The sequence below is a fragment of the Manis javanica genome, chromosome 13 (assembly GCF_040802235.1).
Source record: "Manis javanica isolate MJ-LG chromosome 13, MJ_LKY, whole genome shotgun sequence".
Lineage (NCBI taxonomy): Eukaryota > Metazoa > Chordata > Mammalia > Pholidota > Manidae > Manis > Manis javanica.
The window spans coordinates 24,601,214-24,615,097 of NC_133168.1; the positions used below are offsets into that span (position 1 = coordinate 24,601,214).

General features: G+C 39.2%; 1 protein-coding gene across 1 annotated transcript in view; it reads right to left on the reverse strand.

Annotated features, from left to right (window-relative positions):
* Positions 1–703: 703 nt before the first annotated feature.
* The window catches only part of LOC108402578 (uncharacterized), a 28,777-nt gene continuing 15,596 nt past the window's right edge, over positions 704–13,884 (reverse strand). The window contains exons 3-4 of the mRNA XM_073219359.1: positions 1,375–1,474; positions 704–846 (exon numbers count right to left, since the gene is read on the reverse strand). The gene's annotated coding sequence lies outside the window, so the exon portion shown is untranslated. The remainder of the gene's footprint in view (positions 847–1,374; positions 1,475–13,884) is intronic.

Here is a 13,884-nt window from a genome sequence, read left to right on the forward strand (position 1 = left end):
GTTAACAAATATCAGTTAAAAGCAAGAGGGGAGGGGGAGGGTGGGTGGATGGGGATAAAGGGACGCAAAAATTCTTAATTATAATGTAAGTTGGTCATAGGGATGGTAGTACAGCATGAGGAATATAACCAGTGATTCTGTAACATCTTCCCATGTTGACAGACAGTAGTTGCACTAGTGGAGGTGAGGATTTAATAATGTGGTAACTGTTGAACCACTGTGTTGTACACTTGAAACCAATCTAAGATTGTATATCAACTATACTTTAATTAAAAAAAAAGAGGGTAGGGAGTAAAGGATTATGTGTGAGATGAAAGGTCAAATCCTGAAGAGCCAACTCTGAAGTTAAAACTCTCCTTGCAAAATGGGTAAGAATGATTGGCATCTGGTAACAAGAACTAAATCCACTCCATCTTTTTCCTTGCAATATTTCTATGGGGTATAGATTTTTCTCATTTCAGGTGCCCAAAGCTGTGCTCTTCGTCCTAGAGAGTTATCTTTGTTCTTCCAGAATCTAAACCAGGTGACCCTTGAGTCCATTGAAGGGAGTGGAAAGGGGATGCCAGAAAGCTGAGGAATGCAATGTGAAATGTTCTTAGATCCCATCTGCCTCATTTACTCAGTGTGCACTCAGAAGAGAAGACTTCTTTTGAGACATTCTATACAGCTTCTGGGGGACAAACACATACATGTAAAGCCAAAATCAAGAGCTCCTTCTGGCAGTTTTAATTTATTCACATATTCGTTGTTAGTGGTCTAGTCGGATATTAAAGGAGTCACACTTGAAGGGTTTTGGCATCTCAGAAGTCCCTTGATAATTGGCCATCTCGTTTCAGCTTCTTCCTCCTGATGAGACAAAGGAACAGATTTCTCTGAAGAATTTGGGTCCTGACTGGAGTGGGTGTGTCCTAAATCCTGGTTGAACTTGTTAACTTCATCCTGGCCACATCCTGCCCTTGAAGCCATCCTGTGACTTGTGAAGAAGCCCCCAGGGTGGGCCCTGATGGAGGATCATCAGCAGGGACAGGGTGAGCCCGGTCAGGGTGTGGAGGCCTAAAGGGCTGCTCATTTCTATCTTTTCAAGAAATGGGCCTCTGTTATGAATGGCCTTTTCCTTCAAGGCCTTCAGGCTCAACACTGACCATTGTAGGGTGGTCCTTTCCATAAAAATGTCTTTCCTCCTGACAAAGACTGTCTTATTCTGTTCAGCTCTAAATTCCCCTCCTCAGGGTAGTCTCTGCTTAGTGTTAGGCCAATTTAGGAGACTGCCTCTGGCTAATCAAAATGTGAAATCTATGTATGATCTACTTGTTAGAAACAGTGGAGAGAGTAGAGGACACAGACCTGACCAGCGGGCTTTGTATCCTGACTCACCTCTCAGCAGAACAGCTTGGGGCAGGTTGTTGAAACTTTTTGTGCCTGTTTCCTTATCTTCAAAATGTGGAATGACAGGAGTGCCTATTTCATAAGGTTACTGTGGGAGGAAAATAAGTTAATTTGGGTAAAGTGTATAGAACTGAACAAGTAAGCACCAGAACTGATCAACTCTACATATTATATTCATGAAGAAGTCTGAGAAGTTAGTCCACTTCTGAAAGTGGTAGACGACTTTTTTAGAATCAATCTGATCTGAAGGAATTAAGCAAAAGAGGTAAAATAGGTGAGTCAAAGGGGAATTTAGGAATTGGGTGAAGGATATCTGAGCCTTTAGGGATGGCAGAATATCTAAGCCTTTAGGGAAAGCTCCAACAGTAGACCCATATAACTTCTCCCCCATCGTAACCACCAGTCACTTCTTGTGTCTGTAAGTCTACTGCTATTTTGTTCATTTTGTTTTGTTTTGTTTTGATATTCCACAAATAAGTGAAATCATATGGTATTTATCTTTCTCAACGTGGCTTATTTGACATAGGATAATATCCTCTAGGTCCATCCATGTTGTTGCAAATGGCAGGATTTCTTTTTTTTATGGCTGAATAATATTTGTTTGTGTATACGTGCTATCTCTTCTTTATCAATTCATCTATTATAGGACAATTTGGTTGCTTCCACTACTTGGCTATTGCAAATAATGCAGCAATAAACATAGGGGTGCATATATCTTTTCAAATCAGGGATTTTGTTTTCTTCTGGTAAATTCCCAGAAGTAGAGTTACTGGTCTCTATAGTATACAGATGAGTCTTGTTTATTTATCCATTCTGCCACTCTTTGTCTTTTGATTGCTGCATTCAGTCCATTTACATTTGAGATAATTATAAGTAGGTATGTATTTGTCATTTTATTAATTATTTTCTGTTGTTTTTCTTTCTTTTCTGTTCCATTCTTCCTCTCTTATTTGATGGCTTTGTTTAGTGTTATATTTGGATTTCTTTTTTTTTTTAATTTTTTATGTATCTACTATAGTCTATAGGTTTGTGGTTACCATAAAGTTCAGGAAGAGTTTGATAAATAAATAAAAGTCTATATTAAGTTGATGATCACTCTATTTCTAACACGATCTAAAATCACTTATTTTTTATTCTTCTTCCTTCACACTTTATGTATTAGATTTTATAATCTGCATTTTTCGTGTATCCATTGACTGATTTTATGTATAGCTTGTTTTACTACTTCTGTTTTGTGTTGTTTTAATTTCCTATTTGCTCAGTAAGTAATTCTACTACTACCTTTCCTGTGGGTTTCACTGGTGAAAAATATTTAGACATAAGAACATTTCTATTTACAGAAGTTCCTTTAACATTCTGTAATGCTGGTTTAGTGGTGGTAAATCCCTTTAAGCTTTTTTTATCTGGGAGATTTTTGAATTTCCCAGTTTTGAATGATAATCTTGCTGGGTATAGGATTCTTGGTTGAAGATCCTTGGTTGAAGGTCTTGGTTGAAAGTCCTCCATTAAATGTTTCATGCCACTCCCTTCTGGCCTGTAAATTTTCTGTGGAGAAGTCTGTTGATAGCCTGATAGCGTTTTCCCTTATAAGTTTTTTTCCTCTGGTTGCTTTCAATACCCTCTATTTATCCTTAATCTTTGTCATTTTAATTATTATATGTCTTTGGTGTTGTCTTCCTGGGATTCTTTTTGTTAGTTCTCTGTGCTTCCAGAACCTAAGTGTTTATTTCCTTTCCCAGATTGAGTAAGTTTTCAGCAATTATTTAAGAGACTTTCTACTCCTTTGTTTCTCTTCTTCTCCTGGTACCCCTATTATGCAAATAGTTTTTTCATCTTGGAGTTATTACACAGCTCTGTTAGCATCTTCTAATGTCTAGAGATTCTTTTTTCTCCTTAAGTCTGTTGTATTCCTGTTCTCAAATTTCCATCTCATTGATTATACCCTCTAATTGCAGCAATCTATTTTATCCATTAGCTCCACTGTATTTTTCATTTCAGCTACTGGATTCTTCAGCTGCATATCTTTTTTAACTCTTGTATCTCTTTGTTGAAGTCCTCCCTGAGATCCTCAATACTTTTCTGCTAATCAGTGAGCATATTTATGACTGTTACTTTGAAATCTTTATCAAGAAGAATAGTGATCTCTGTTTCATTTAGCTCTCTTTCTGGTGTCTTACTCTGTACATTTGTTTGGAACATATTCCTCTGCCTTCTAATTTTGTGAAGGTTTTTGTGTTTCTTCCTTTGTATTAGATGGATCTGCTATGCTTCCTGGTACAGAGAGTATGGCTTTATGAAGAAGGTGTCCTGTCATGCCCAGAAGCTCAAGACTCTTTCTTCTCCAGTGCCTGGTTCTCCTTTGCAGTGGAGCCCCAGGTGCTGTTGGTGGGCTGTAGGTGGGGCTGGCTTTCTGTCTGGCAGGGTTCCTGAGTGCCTCTCCTCTCCTCTCCCCTTCCTGTTCCTCTTCCTCCTGATGGTGGGCTTGGATGGGGGAAGGGCTGGGTCCCAGTCGGTCATATCTCTGCCACTTTATCCTACTCTGTATGTCCTTCTCTTCTCCACCAGGTACAGATGTTCCTGCGTCTTCAGGTCATTGTCAGGGTGAGTTATATTCGCTGTAGTTGCTTCCGTGGTGTGTGTGTGGGAGGAGGTTCCCACCTGGCCTTCTTAATCCATCTTCTTTTTTTCCCTCTAATCCAACAATATTATTTTTGATATCAAATGACTAGACACTGAACTGAAAAATTTATTCACAAATGTTTTTTATGCCAGGAATTATTGTAGCACTGGATAGCATAAATAAATAAATAACTATGGTTTTGTGAGACTTATATCCTGTTGGGGGAAGAACACAAAACTTAAAAAAAATACAATCAAATAAAATGTATCATATGTCAGATGACGGTAAGTGCTATGGAAAAAATTAACACAGGAGTAAGATCAGGAGTGCTGAGAGAGGAGCGATTTCTATTCAGTGCAGGCTGGTGGTCAGGGAAGCTTCCTGGATATGCTGCTTCTCCTAAGGGGCTGGGAGAGCTGGGCTAGGTTGTCAGACTTAGGAAAAAAATACAGGGTGTCTAGTTAAATTCCACCAAATAGCCTGTATTTTATCTGGCAACCATGGCTGGGGATGAGGAATTTTTCTTTTGGGATAAAGGGTAAATGAATTTAATGATAAAATCTGATGGGAAGGGGTATTATGGTATGTGGAAGGGAGATCTCAGAGCTGTTTGCTCTGCTGGAGGGGCCTAGGCTCGGCTTTCTTATTTTGAGGACTTGAGGTTTTGAGGTTTCTCTAGTTCCAGAGTGGGTGGGAAGTGGAACAATCAGAGCTCTATGGCTTCCTCTTAACTCATTGAAAGATAGAGCCAGATTAGGTGAACGTGAGAGCAGTGGGTTTTGTCAATTTTGTTCATTTTTGAAAGTTCAGATTCTACAACAGTGCCAGGTACATAATAAGGACTCAGTAAATATGAATAAGAATAATGGATAAGGATTTGTACATTATGAGGTATTCTTAAAGTCAAAAATTGATTTTTGTTATATCATTTTGAAACAATACTTATTTGTATGCTTTTGCCCCAAGTAAGTGTGTTAGAGATGTTTTCTTATAGATGATGAAAAAATATATGCCACAGTGGTTCAGAGAATAGGCCTTACTTCACATTTTGTAGCTGTGACTTTCCCTTATTTTTGTACTTGAGTTGCTTCCTCTATAAATAAAGTGCTAATACTGATATACAAGTGGCTCCTTTCTCATCAGATTTTGAAATAAGTTGATATATGAAGCATTTAGATCAGTGCCTGTCACAAACAAGACACTAAAAGGTTAGCTATTAATATTATAGTGATATTATCCCTAATATGTCTTCTATTATACCCAGTATAATATTTAGCACATTGAATTTGTGATATATAATGATTACTGCATGAGTATATAATGTTTATATATGAGAAAAAAATTTAAACAACTTAAACATTGTAGAGTGCTTTCAAAGATGTTGTAAAAAGTATAATGATTAGAAATATAACTAGTTGACTAGTCTAATCATCAACACCTTAGAGGGAGAATAGGTTGAGTACTTACAAAGATGAATTCATCATCGACCTAACTCAAGCTAGAGAACAAACAAAATTTATATGAGAAGGAGACATCACTTTCCCTTTATAATTGTGGGTCACGTCCACCTCGGCAATTTCAGGGCCTTTGATGAGCTTTTGTTATCAGGGATCCAAAGAAATTACAACTGAAAGTGGGTAGAGGCGTGGCTTGTCAAGAGGTATGTTTGCACGTTTTTCCCTTCCACCTGTGCCCACACACAAAGTATATCGCAGAGGTAACTGACGTCATCCTTCATCCACCACAATTTGGCTTTCTCTCCTTCATCCTAGCAAATCCACTTTGGGTAAATGTATGGATATTTTCCTAATAGTCAAACCCAGGGATTCCTTCTCAGCAATCTTCCAGATTCTCTAAAATGTTGCTAGTATGCTTTTCTTTGTGACACTTACTATATCCTGAGAATCTGAAACACTCTCCCAGCCCCCACCCACTGTCTCCTCTGCTCCTCTCTCCCCTCTTCTCTGTAGTGGCTCCTATTTGTTTGCATCTGTGTTGTTTTTATGGTTCCTGGGGTTCTATATTTAGACCTCTCTTCCTGTGGGGAAGTTGGGGTTCCTATGGCCAGGATCCTCACTGAATTTAAACTACCTGATGATGTAACTGGCCTGTTGCTGGGCTGCTGCTTCCACACCTGGAGGCAATAACCTATTATTGTGCTGTGCAGAGCTCCGCCGGTGCTCTGGGTGGAGGCAGAGACTCTAGTGCTCGACCTGCCGCCGGGAGAACAAACCAGATAATGAACCCTTTCACCCCAAAGAACGTTTTGCTGTCAATTTCTTTGGTCTCATTGAATCCATAGCGAACGTGCCCGGGGCTGAAACCCACTGGCAAGACACTTCCAATAATTCTGAGTTCACCTGTGTTTTACAGTATCATATGTTGACTAGTGTAGTAGGCTGAATAATGGTCTCAGAAAATATCAGGTCTTACTTCTTGGAACCTGCGATGTTACTTTATTTGTGGAAAGAATCTGTAGATGTTATTAAGATAGTGGATTTGACATGAGAAGATTATCCTGGATTATTCTGATTTATCTGGGTGGTCCCTAAAAGCCATTCCTAGTGACTCTATAAGAGAGAGGGAGAGGGATATTTGATACAGATAGCAGAGGAGAAGATGATGTGAGGCAGAGATTGGAATGATGCAAACACAGCACATGGACTGCTGGCAACCATCCGAAGCTGGAAGAGGCAAGGAACAGCTTCCTCCCTGGAGTCTCTAGAGGGAGCGTGGCCTGCCTGCACTGTGACTTTAGCCCATTGGTACTGATTTTGGACTCTGGGCCTTCAGAACTACAGCAGAATATATTTCTGTTGTTTTAAAGTAAAAGAGCAGCAATAGGAAACTAATACAACTGCAAAATCTAAAACGTATTTTTAAATACTATCTCTTTTCTGAATGTCAGATCCATAAAACCCAAACACCTGTTTGGCATCTTGACCTGATTTCCTAATTAACATTAGAGCTAGCCATTACTGAGCAGTTCTAAAGCTTTTTAGAAATATTATCTAATTTAACTCACCTTAATACTCACTACACCCCTTTGAAGTACTTTATTAACTTTGTTTTGGAATGAGGGAGCTGAGGCAGAGAGAACTTACATAGTAGTTCGCCCAAGGTCGTTAAGATGTTAAGAGCTAGTGGGGTATGGCTCCAGAGACGGTCCTGATGAGAGTGCCCGCTGCCTCGGATTCCCTGATGTCCCGCCCACTCAGGGCCTGGGTTGTGCCCAAGCAGTGGTGTCCATGCCCTCTGAAGACAGATCACTTTAGATCAATCAACAAAAACCTTTACTGAGCCCCTACGACCTGCTAGGTGTTCAGGGTCAGTTCTTTGCAGCCATTAACCTGCAAATTTGCTGTCCTTGTTCAAATATAAAACCCTCTGGGGCTAGAATACTTCCCAAATTTCAGTTTCAGAGTTAGAGCCTTCATCTGGAGGAAGATGTGAGCTAGCTCTGAGTTACTGTTGCCTCCTAAAAGTCTCATGTATATTGACAAATTCTTCCCAGAGAGTACTGTGCTGTGGTTATGGTGTTGCCAAGGTCACTTTCACTACGTTGCTACTGGGCCCTGAGGCAAAGTGGGAAAGTTGAAACAGGAAGCATCCATTTAGCATTTACAGAGTTTGCTTTTCCATGCTGTTTGGTATACCTATAGTCCCTGGACGCCTGGCTGTCCAACCTTCACCTCCTGGTTCTTCCTTTATAATTATTACGTGAAATGTGCACAATAAGAATAATTGGTGCAATATCTTAGTCATCCATGTAAGAGCCAAGTATACCTACGCTATCTGATTAACAATTTCCTCTGAAGTATCACTGCCATTTTATAGATGAGAAACTGAGGCTTAGAGAGGTGTACTTATTTGTCAAAGCTCACACAACTTGTTAGTGGCACAGTATAGTTAGGATTTAAAGAATCAGACAATTAAGATTAATTGAATTAAATAAAAAAAATTTCTTAGCACGATTTAAGTTGCTTCCTCAGGTCACCTTGGGAAGGGATGAAGAGGAAGGAGAGAATCACACTCTTGATAGTTTGAGAAGTCACCTCAGATTCCTTGTCCATCCCTCAAACAGCCAGATATTATAATTCCTGTCTTTGAGATTTCCTCATGTTTGTGCACAATAGGATTTAGTAATAATACTGATGTATCTTATTACACATGTATAAGTCTTGAAAAATTACCAGGTACTTCTGCATAAAAGAGCTCTTTCTGTAAGTGTGGAAAGGTAGGGCCTCTCCCTTATCCTCAGAATTCTCTGTTGGGGTAATCCATCTGTGCACAGGTAAATTTTTCTATGAAGCTGAAGAAGTTAAATTGTCAGGGACTGTCATTTTCTCAGGCAAAGTCTTGTGAAATTTGAAAAATTAAAACAGTTTAACTGCAATCTGCTAAGCTTGATATCTCTTCCCACTTGAGTATCTTTCCATGTCCCTTTCATATTAGGTGGTGTCAGACTGACTAAGGACATTTTGAGTATTTGGTTAATGGAAAATTGAATTCGGGGTCCTTTTAGTTTGGGTTTAGTAGAATGTATTTATGTGGTTTATATTTCATTTCCAGGTATAGCTAAATTATTGCTACTTGTTCTCATGCAGGAATACTTCCAAAATACTCGGACTGCCCATTCACTTGGGTTCACGGAATAAAGACACAGGGTCAGAGGTTGTAATGTGTGAAATATTCAGAGCCAGAGTTCATTTGTGGGAAGTTCATCAAACTAGCCTACACATAAAATTGTAAGCAAAAACTTAGGTTCTCATTTGAAGCCATGTTAAGTCAGAAGTTCTCTCCTCCTAGGCAAAACACCATGAAGGAGTAGAGTACACAGCCAAAAAATAAATAAATAAATAAGAAGAAAACACTATAGGGTTTGTCATAAAGGTAATTTAAAAAATGTTATTTTTATGGATTTTGTGATGTTTTGTGGTATTTGCCAGCTTTTTAAATGTATACTTCATTGTGATTCCTTATTCTAATTAAATATTCACACTTGTATTTATTATTTATTATTTTTTCATTCTTTCCATTAAAGGTGGCCCTTATAATCGTATAAAAATCATTTCTCACAATTCCTGTATGTGTCTGCCACTATAGCATTTGAAAAGGCACTAACTAATCAGACCTTTCCATGAATGCCTGGCGGCAAGAGTGAGGCAGAGGAACGCTGCGGGCTGGCAGGAGATGGTGGGACTGAGCAGGGACCTAGGCCCTCTGGCTGCAGTGTAAACAAGCAGGTCCTATATGCTGGCCTCTATGCCTGACTTGCACTATTGTATTTTTTTGCAGGAAGTTCAGTCTAATAAACAGGCAGTTGCCATTACTACAGGGCAGTGAGGCCTCCCCGAGCCCACTACCACATCTCTTTTCCACCTCCTGTGGCACCTAACATGTAAAAATTAAACACACATTCCTTTGGGTTTGGAAGGTTTTCTGGTCTTCAAGAATGAAATTATTGAAAGCAAACATTCTTACAAGCATTTCATCCTAAGTCAGTATCAAGCATCCTTTAGTGCTGAGGCTTTGGAGATGATGAGGATGAGGACGGTCACCTAAACATTTCTGAACAGTCACTCTGCATCAGGCCGCATGCTGTGTGCTGTATTATGCACAGTCTCAGTTCATCCTCCAGCAGAGGAGCACACTGATGCTGCCAGGAGTCATCCAGCTCTTTTCTGAACAAGATTTCACAGGATGATGGTACAGAAACAGTTAAATGACAAATTAGGTCATAATGTTAAATGTTAAATGACATTAAGAGTTAAATGGCAAGGGCTTTAAGCATTTCAGACATTTCACAATCATACTTTGGGCCAGTCCTGCTCTTACTGTTTCCTTCAACTCTAGGAAAATGCTGATTATGGCTTCTTCTAATCACACAGAAGTAGGGTTGAATACACTCCACATTATGTAGGGTGCAAAAATAACCCCTGGGCAATGAAATTATTTTCACTCAACATAAGGAACATAATTGGGATTAAAAGCCAAGTGACACCTAGATTTCAACAAAAATCAGTTATCTAGGGGGAAAGAGTTTTCAAGACAATTAGAACCAGACAGTTAAACATTAACTTTCAATGGTTTAAGTGTTTAGGTTTTGCAATCATGTGGTTTGGAAACTCTCCAACAGAAAAACTACTTTCTTTTAAGAGGAGAACTTTCTGCAGTATTTTCTTTGGTGAAATAATGTGATTCTTAATGACATCTTATGTGACCCAAACTTTAAATGGACCCATTATTTTAGTTGACCTCATTTCTACTAGGTTTTTACAGGTCAGCAATGAACTATCAACAGCTTTCTGATAATTAATCTTACTTACCCAAAGAACTGTTAGTCTCTTAGTCTTATCTATGCTAAGAGGAAGCTTTTGTATGCAGCAGACTTCCTTACTGAATAATAAACCACAAAGAAGTTCTGAAGAAAGTTCCAAGACCGTGAGGTTTGAAAATAAACAGATTGAAAATTGTGATGCTACCTTGTCTTTAGCTCCTTACTTGCTGAAATCCTGTGGTTCATTTGGCCCAGGAATGGCTTTACAATGAGTGGAGTCGGCAGCATAACCAGCTGCATCAGGCGAGGCTCTCTGGGTGGCCCTATCAGAATGTATGGACATTCAGTATACGCCTGATTCAGTGAGTTACCTGGTTGGTCTGCTCTGAGAAGTGATGGGCAAGGCTTCTCAAGTAGCACATAGAGTAGCACCCACTGGAAAATAATTTTCTACAATTAGAGACTCATTTTTTTGACTCTGAAGATCTCTAAGAATTTGCTATTAAAATATAACTGCAATATTTTCTTGTGACCTATCCCAAAGCAAGCCAGGTATCTGATAGTAGGAGGGGAAAGAGGCATGTTTTTACAACTAATGCAAAGGATCCTAGGAAGAAGGAAGGTGATGAAATAGTAAACTTGCTTCCTTCAAATGTCAGAGTGATTAAGGAGTTAATGCTGGTCTCATCTAGCAACTAGTAAATGGGTTGTTTGAATATGTGGGTCTTAACATAATTGTGGGTGTGTGAATATGTGTGTATAAAATGAAAAGTTTTACTATTAAGTTCAGGTTCTTGTCAGCATAGTATAAAGTTCCTCAGGTAAGGGCATGATTTATAATTAAAGGATTTCTGCATCTGCTAATTGCTCATGACATGTACCCTTTCTTTCCAATGCAGGTTTCTCAATTTCAGTGATTTATTATAAATCTATTTCTTGACAGGTTAGGGGATTATCCCTAATAGCAGTTTAAATTCAAGCTGCTCAAACAGATATAGATAGAGAGATTCAGTAAGATGACCTTCTCTAAGAGAGGTCATTATATCCTACATTAGACTAAATAAAATATAAACATAACATTTGACCCAATGCAGTATACATTTTTATTACTCACTGTGGTGATAATGCAGGTTTTTGAACAGATAATTATATGGTGGTGACTTTATACATAAAACCAAGCAGAGATCAGGCTGCCTGGTAAAGTTCAGCAAAGCCAGAATTATTATGTCAGGAGACCAAGGGACATACTGTCTCAGAAGGAATAAAAACTGAAAAGAGAGTTTAATATTTTCTCCACTGCATGCAAGTTTTTAGAAATATTCTGAACCTGTATCAACTATGCTGAAGACATAGGCATGACCCAGGAAAATGATGCCCAGCCAAAGGGAAGAGAAGGAACCCCCTAGTGACCACTAGGGTATGCCAATTCTTTTCATATGTACCCTTCAATAAAAGTGGCTGGTTATGTTTTTTTCCTCATTTTTCCTTTATTAATAGTACAATATTTTCAAATGTTTACTCTACATAAGCTATTGTAAATAATTTTTTAAATAGCAGGCAGAGTATGAATATAGAAATATAAGATTTAAAATAAACTAAAATATATCATAGAACTCTCTCTCTGTATGTCCTAAGATGACCTCTTCCATCTCCATGTATTTGAAGATATCTTTGTTTATGAATCCCCTCTTCTTTCTGCCACCATTGCCACCAGCTTACTATAGACCAGTGGCTTCTCTGATCACTATGCAGAGTGATGAATCCACCTGCCAGTACCACCCAGTACTCCCACATCTGTATGTACATGCATAAAAAACTGAATGAAAACATGGGTGGTAATGCACAGTTTGCAAAATATTAGTCTAAGCCACAATTATTATTTGCCCAGATACCTGCAGCAGCTTAACTGGTTTTTCTTCTTCTGTTTTTTCCTCTTTGATTCCCTATTCCATTCAGCAGCAAGAAGTTTCTCAAAAGATCAATCAGATCAAATCACTCCCCTGCTCAAAACCTTCAGTGGCTTCTTACACTTAGAATAAAATAAAAACTCTTCATCGTGGCCTAAGTGACGCAGACCTTGACTTTGTCTCCAACCTAATCTTGGGCTCTCTTTCCCTTCCTCGGTATGCTCTGGTCCCACAGAACCTGTTTCAGTCCATTTCAGACACCAGATTCTCTTCTCTTTCCCAAACCCCAAACTTCTCATGGCTAGCTGTTGCTTATCCTTTAGTTCTTGACTTATTTTCTCTGCAGGCCTTTTTTGACCACCCTAGTTGAAGTAAGTCATCCCTTCTTGTAATCTATTTAAGTCTATTGTTTCAACATTTATCACATTCAAAAAAAATGAAAAAATATGGCAGTTAGAAGACTTTGACCAAGCAGCAGGCAGGATAAGGGGGTGGGAAGCAAAGCCAGGGCAGGAAATTACATGGTGCTGGGGCTGGGTCACACCTGTCTTAGGATCAGGAACTTGGAATTTGGAAATGTGACTTACGTGAGGCATCTTGCCTATAATTACTACCTTTCAATTTTTCTTCAATATTGAATTACATCTATTTTGAAAATGCTACTTGCCACTATTTTAGTAAGAAGAATGAAGGAAAGGAAGGGTATAGTTACACACAGGTCAACAATCTAAAGAGAGACTATCAAATCCCAGAATTAGTGATAACAGAGGTAATCAAAGTGACAGACCCTACAGAAAGTCAGTGTTCAGGTGAAAAGGTCAGAGGCTGCTGGTAGGGCCAGTTGTTGCCAGCTGGGGGTTCTCTTTAAGATCTCTTCTTGACTCAGAACTTATCTGAAGGGTTTTATGTGGTGTTTAAATAAGGAAGACACTTTCATCTTTGAACTATCCCTTTTCTCATCTTGGAGATACTTCGTGTCAGGCAGACCATGGATAACGTGCCAGCTTTGTACATGGGTAGTCCTGTTGAAGAGACACTGTAAGCTTCTTTGTATTAGGGACTCAATATTTATCCCAGCAGTTCCTGATCTACAGGAAGAATATTTGCATATGGTGTCAACCCTCATCAGCAGCCAGTCAGAGGATGGAGATGCAGGATATTCTGCTTTTTAGTTCAGGTGGGACATGGAGTCAGTTAATTTGCCTGAGGCACAATGTGGATGCCCTGAGAGAGGATTACCTGAAGCCTGAGACTGGGAGTATCACTTGAACTCTAATGCCCAGAGGAAGGCCACCTGGTCCTGGCCTGTTCCTCTGCCATGTTGGCTTTCACTCCTAAGCATTGGGTTCCACTCCAACTTATGCAGAAGAGTCAGCTTACAAAGTTCCAGGCATGCTCTGATAATTCACATGTATTTTCTCACTTAATATTGCCCAGTCTCTTTTCCTAGACTAGCCCTCTGTCACAATTGTGTTTATTCCTGTTCACTTTAGCACTAGGGGACCATTTCCCCAAAACTGTGACATGAATGTATTTGTTCTGTGGATATTACAGTCTCCTTCTTTCTGGTCCCCTGTAATTCCTCAACAAAGATTTGCGGTAACTGTTTGTGGGTAAAATTGCAATGTTTCCAGAATCTTTCCCCTGGCCTTCGTGCATCTCCACATCAGCAGGTGTTTCCAAGGGTGGAG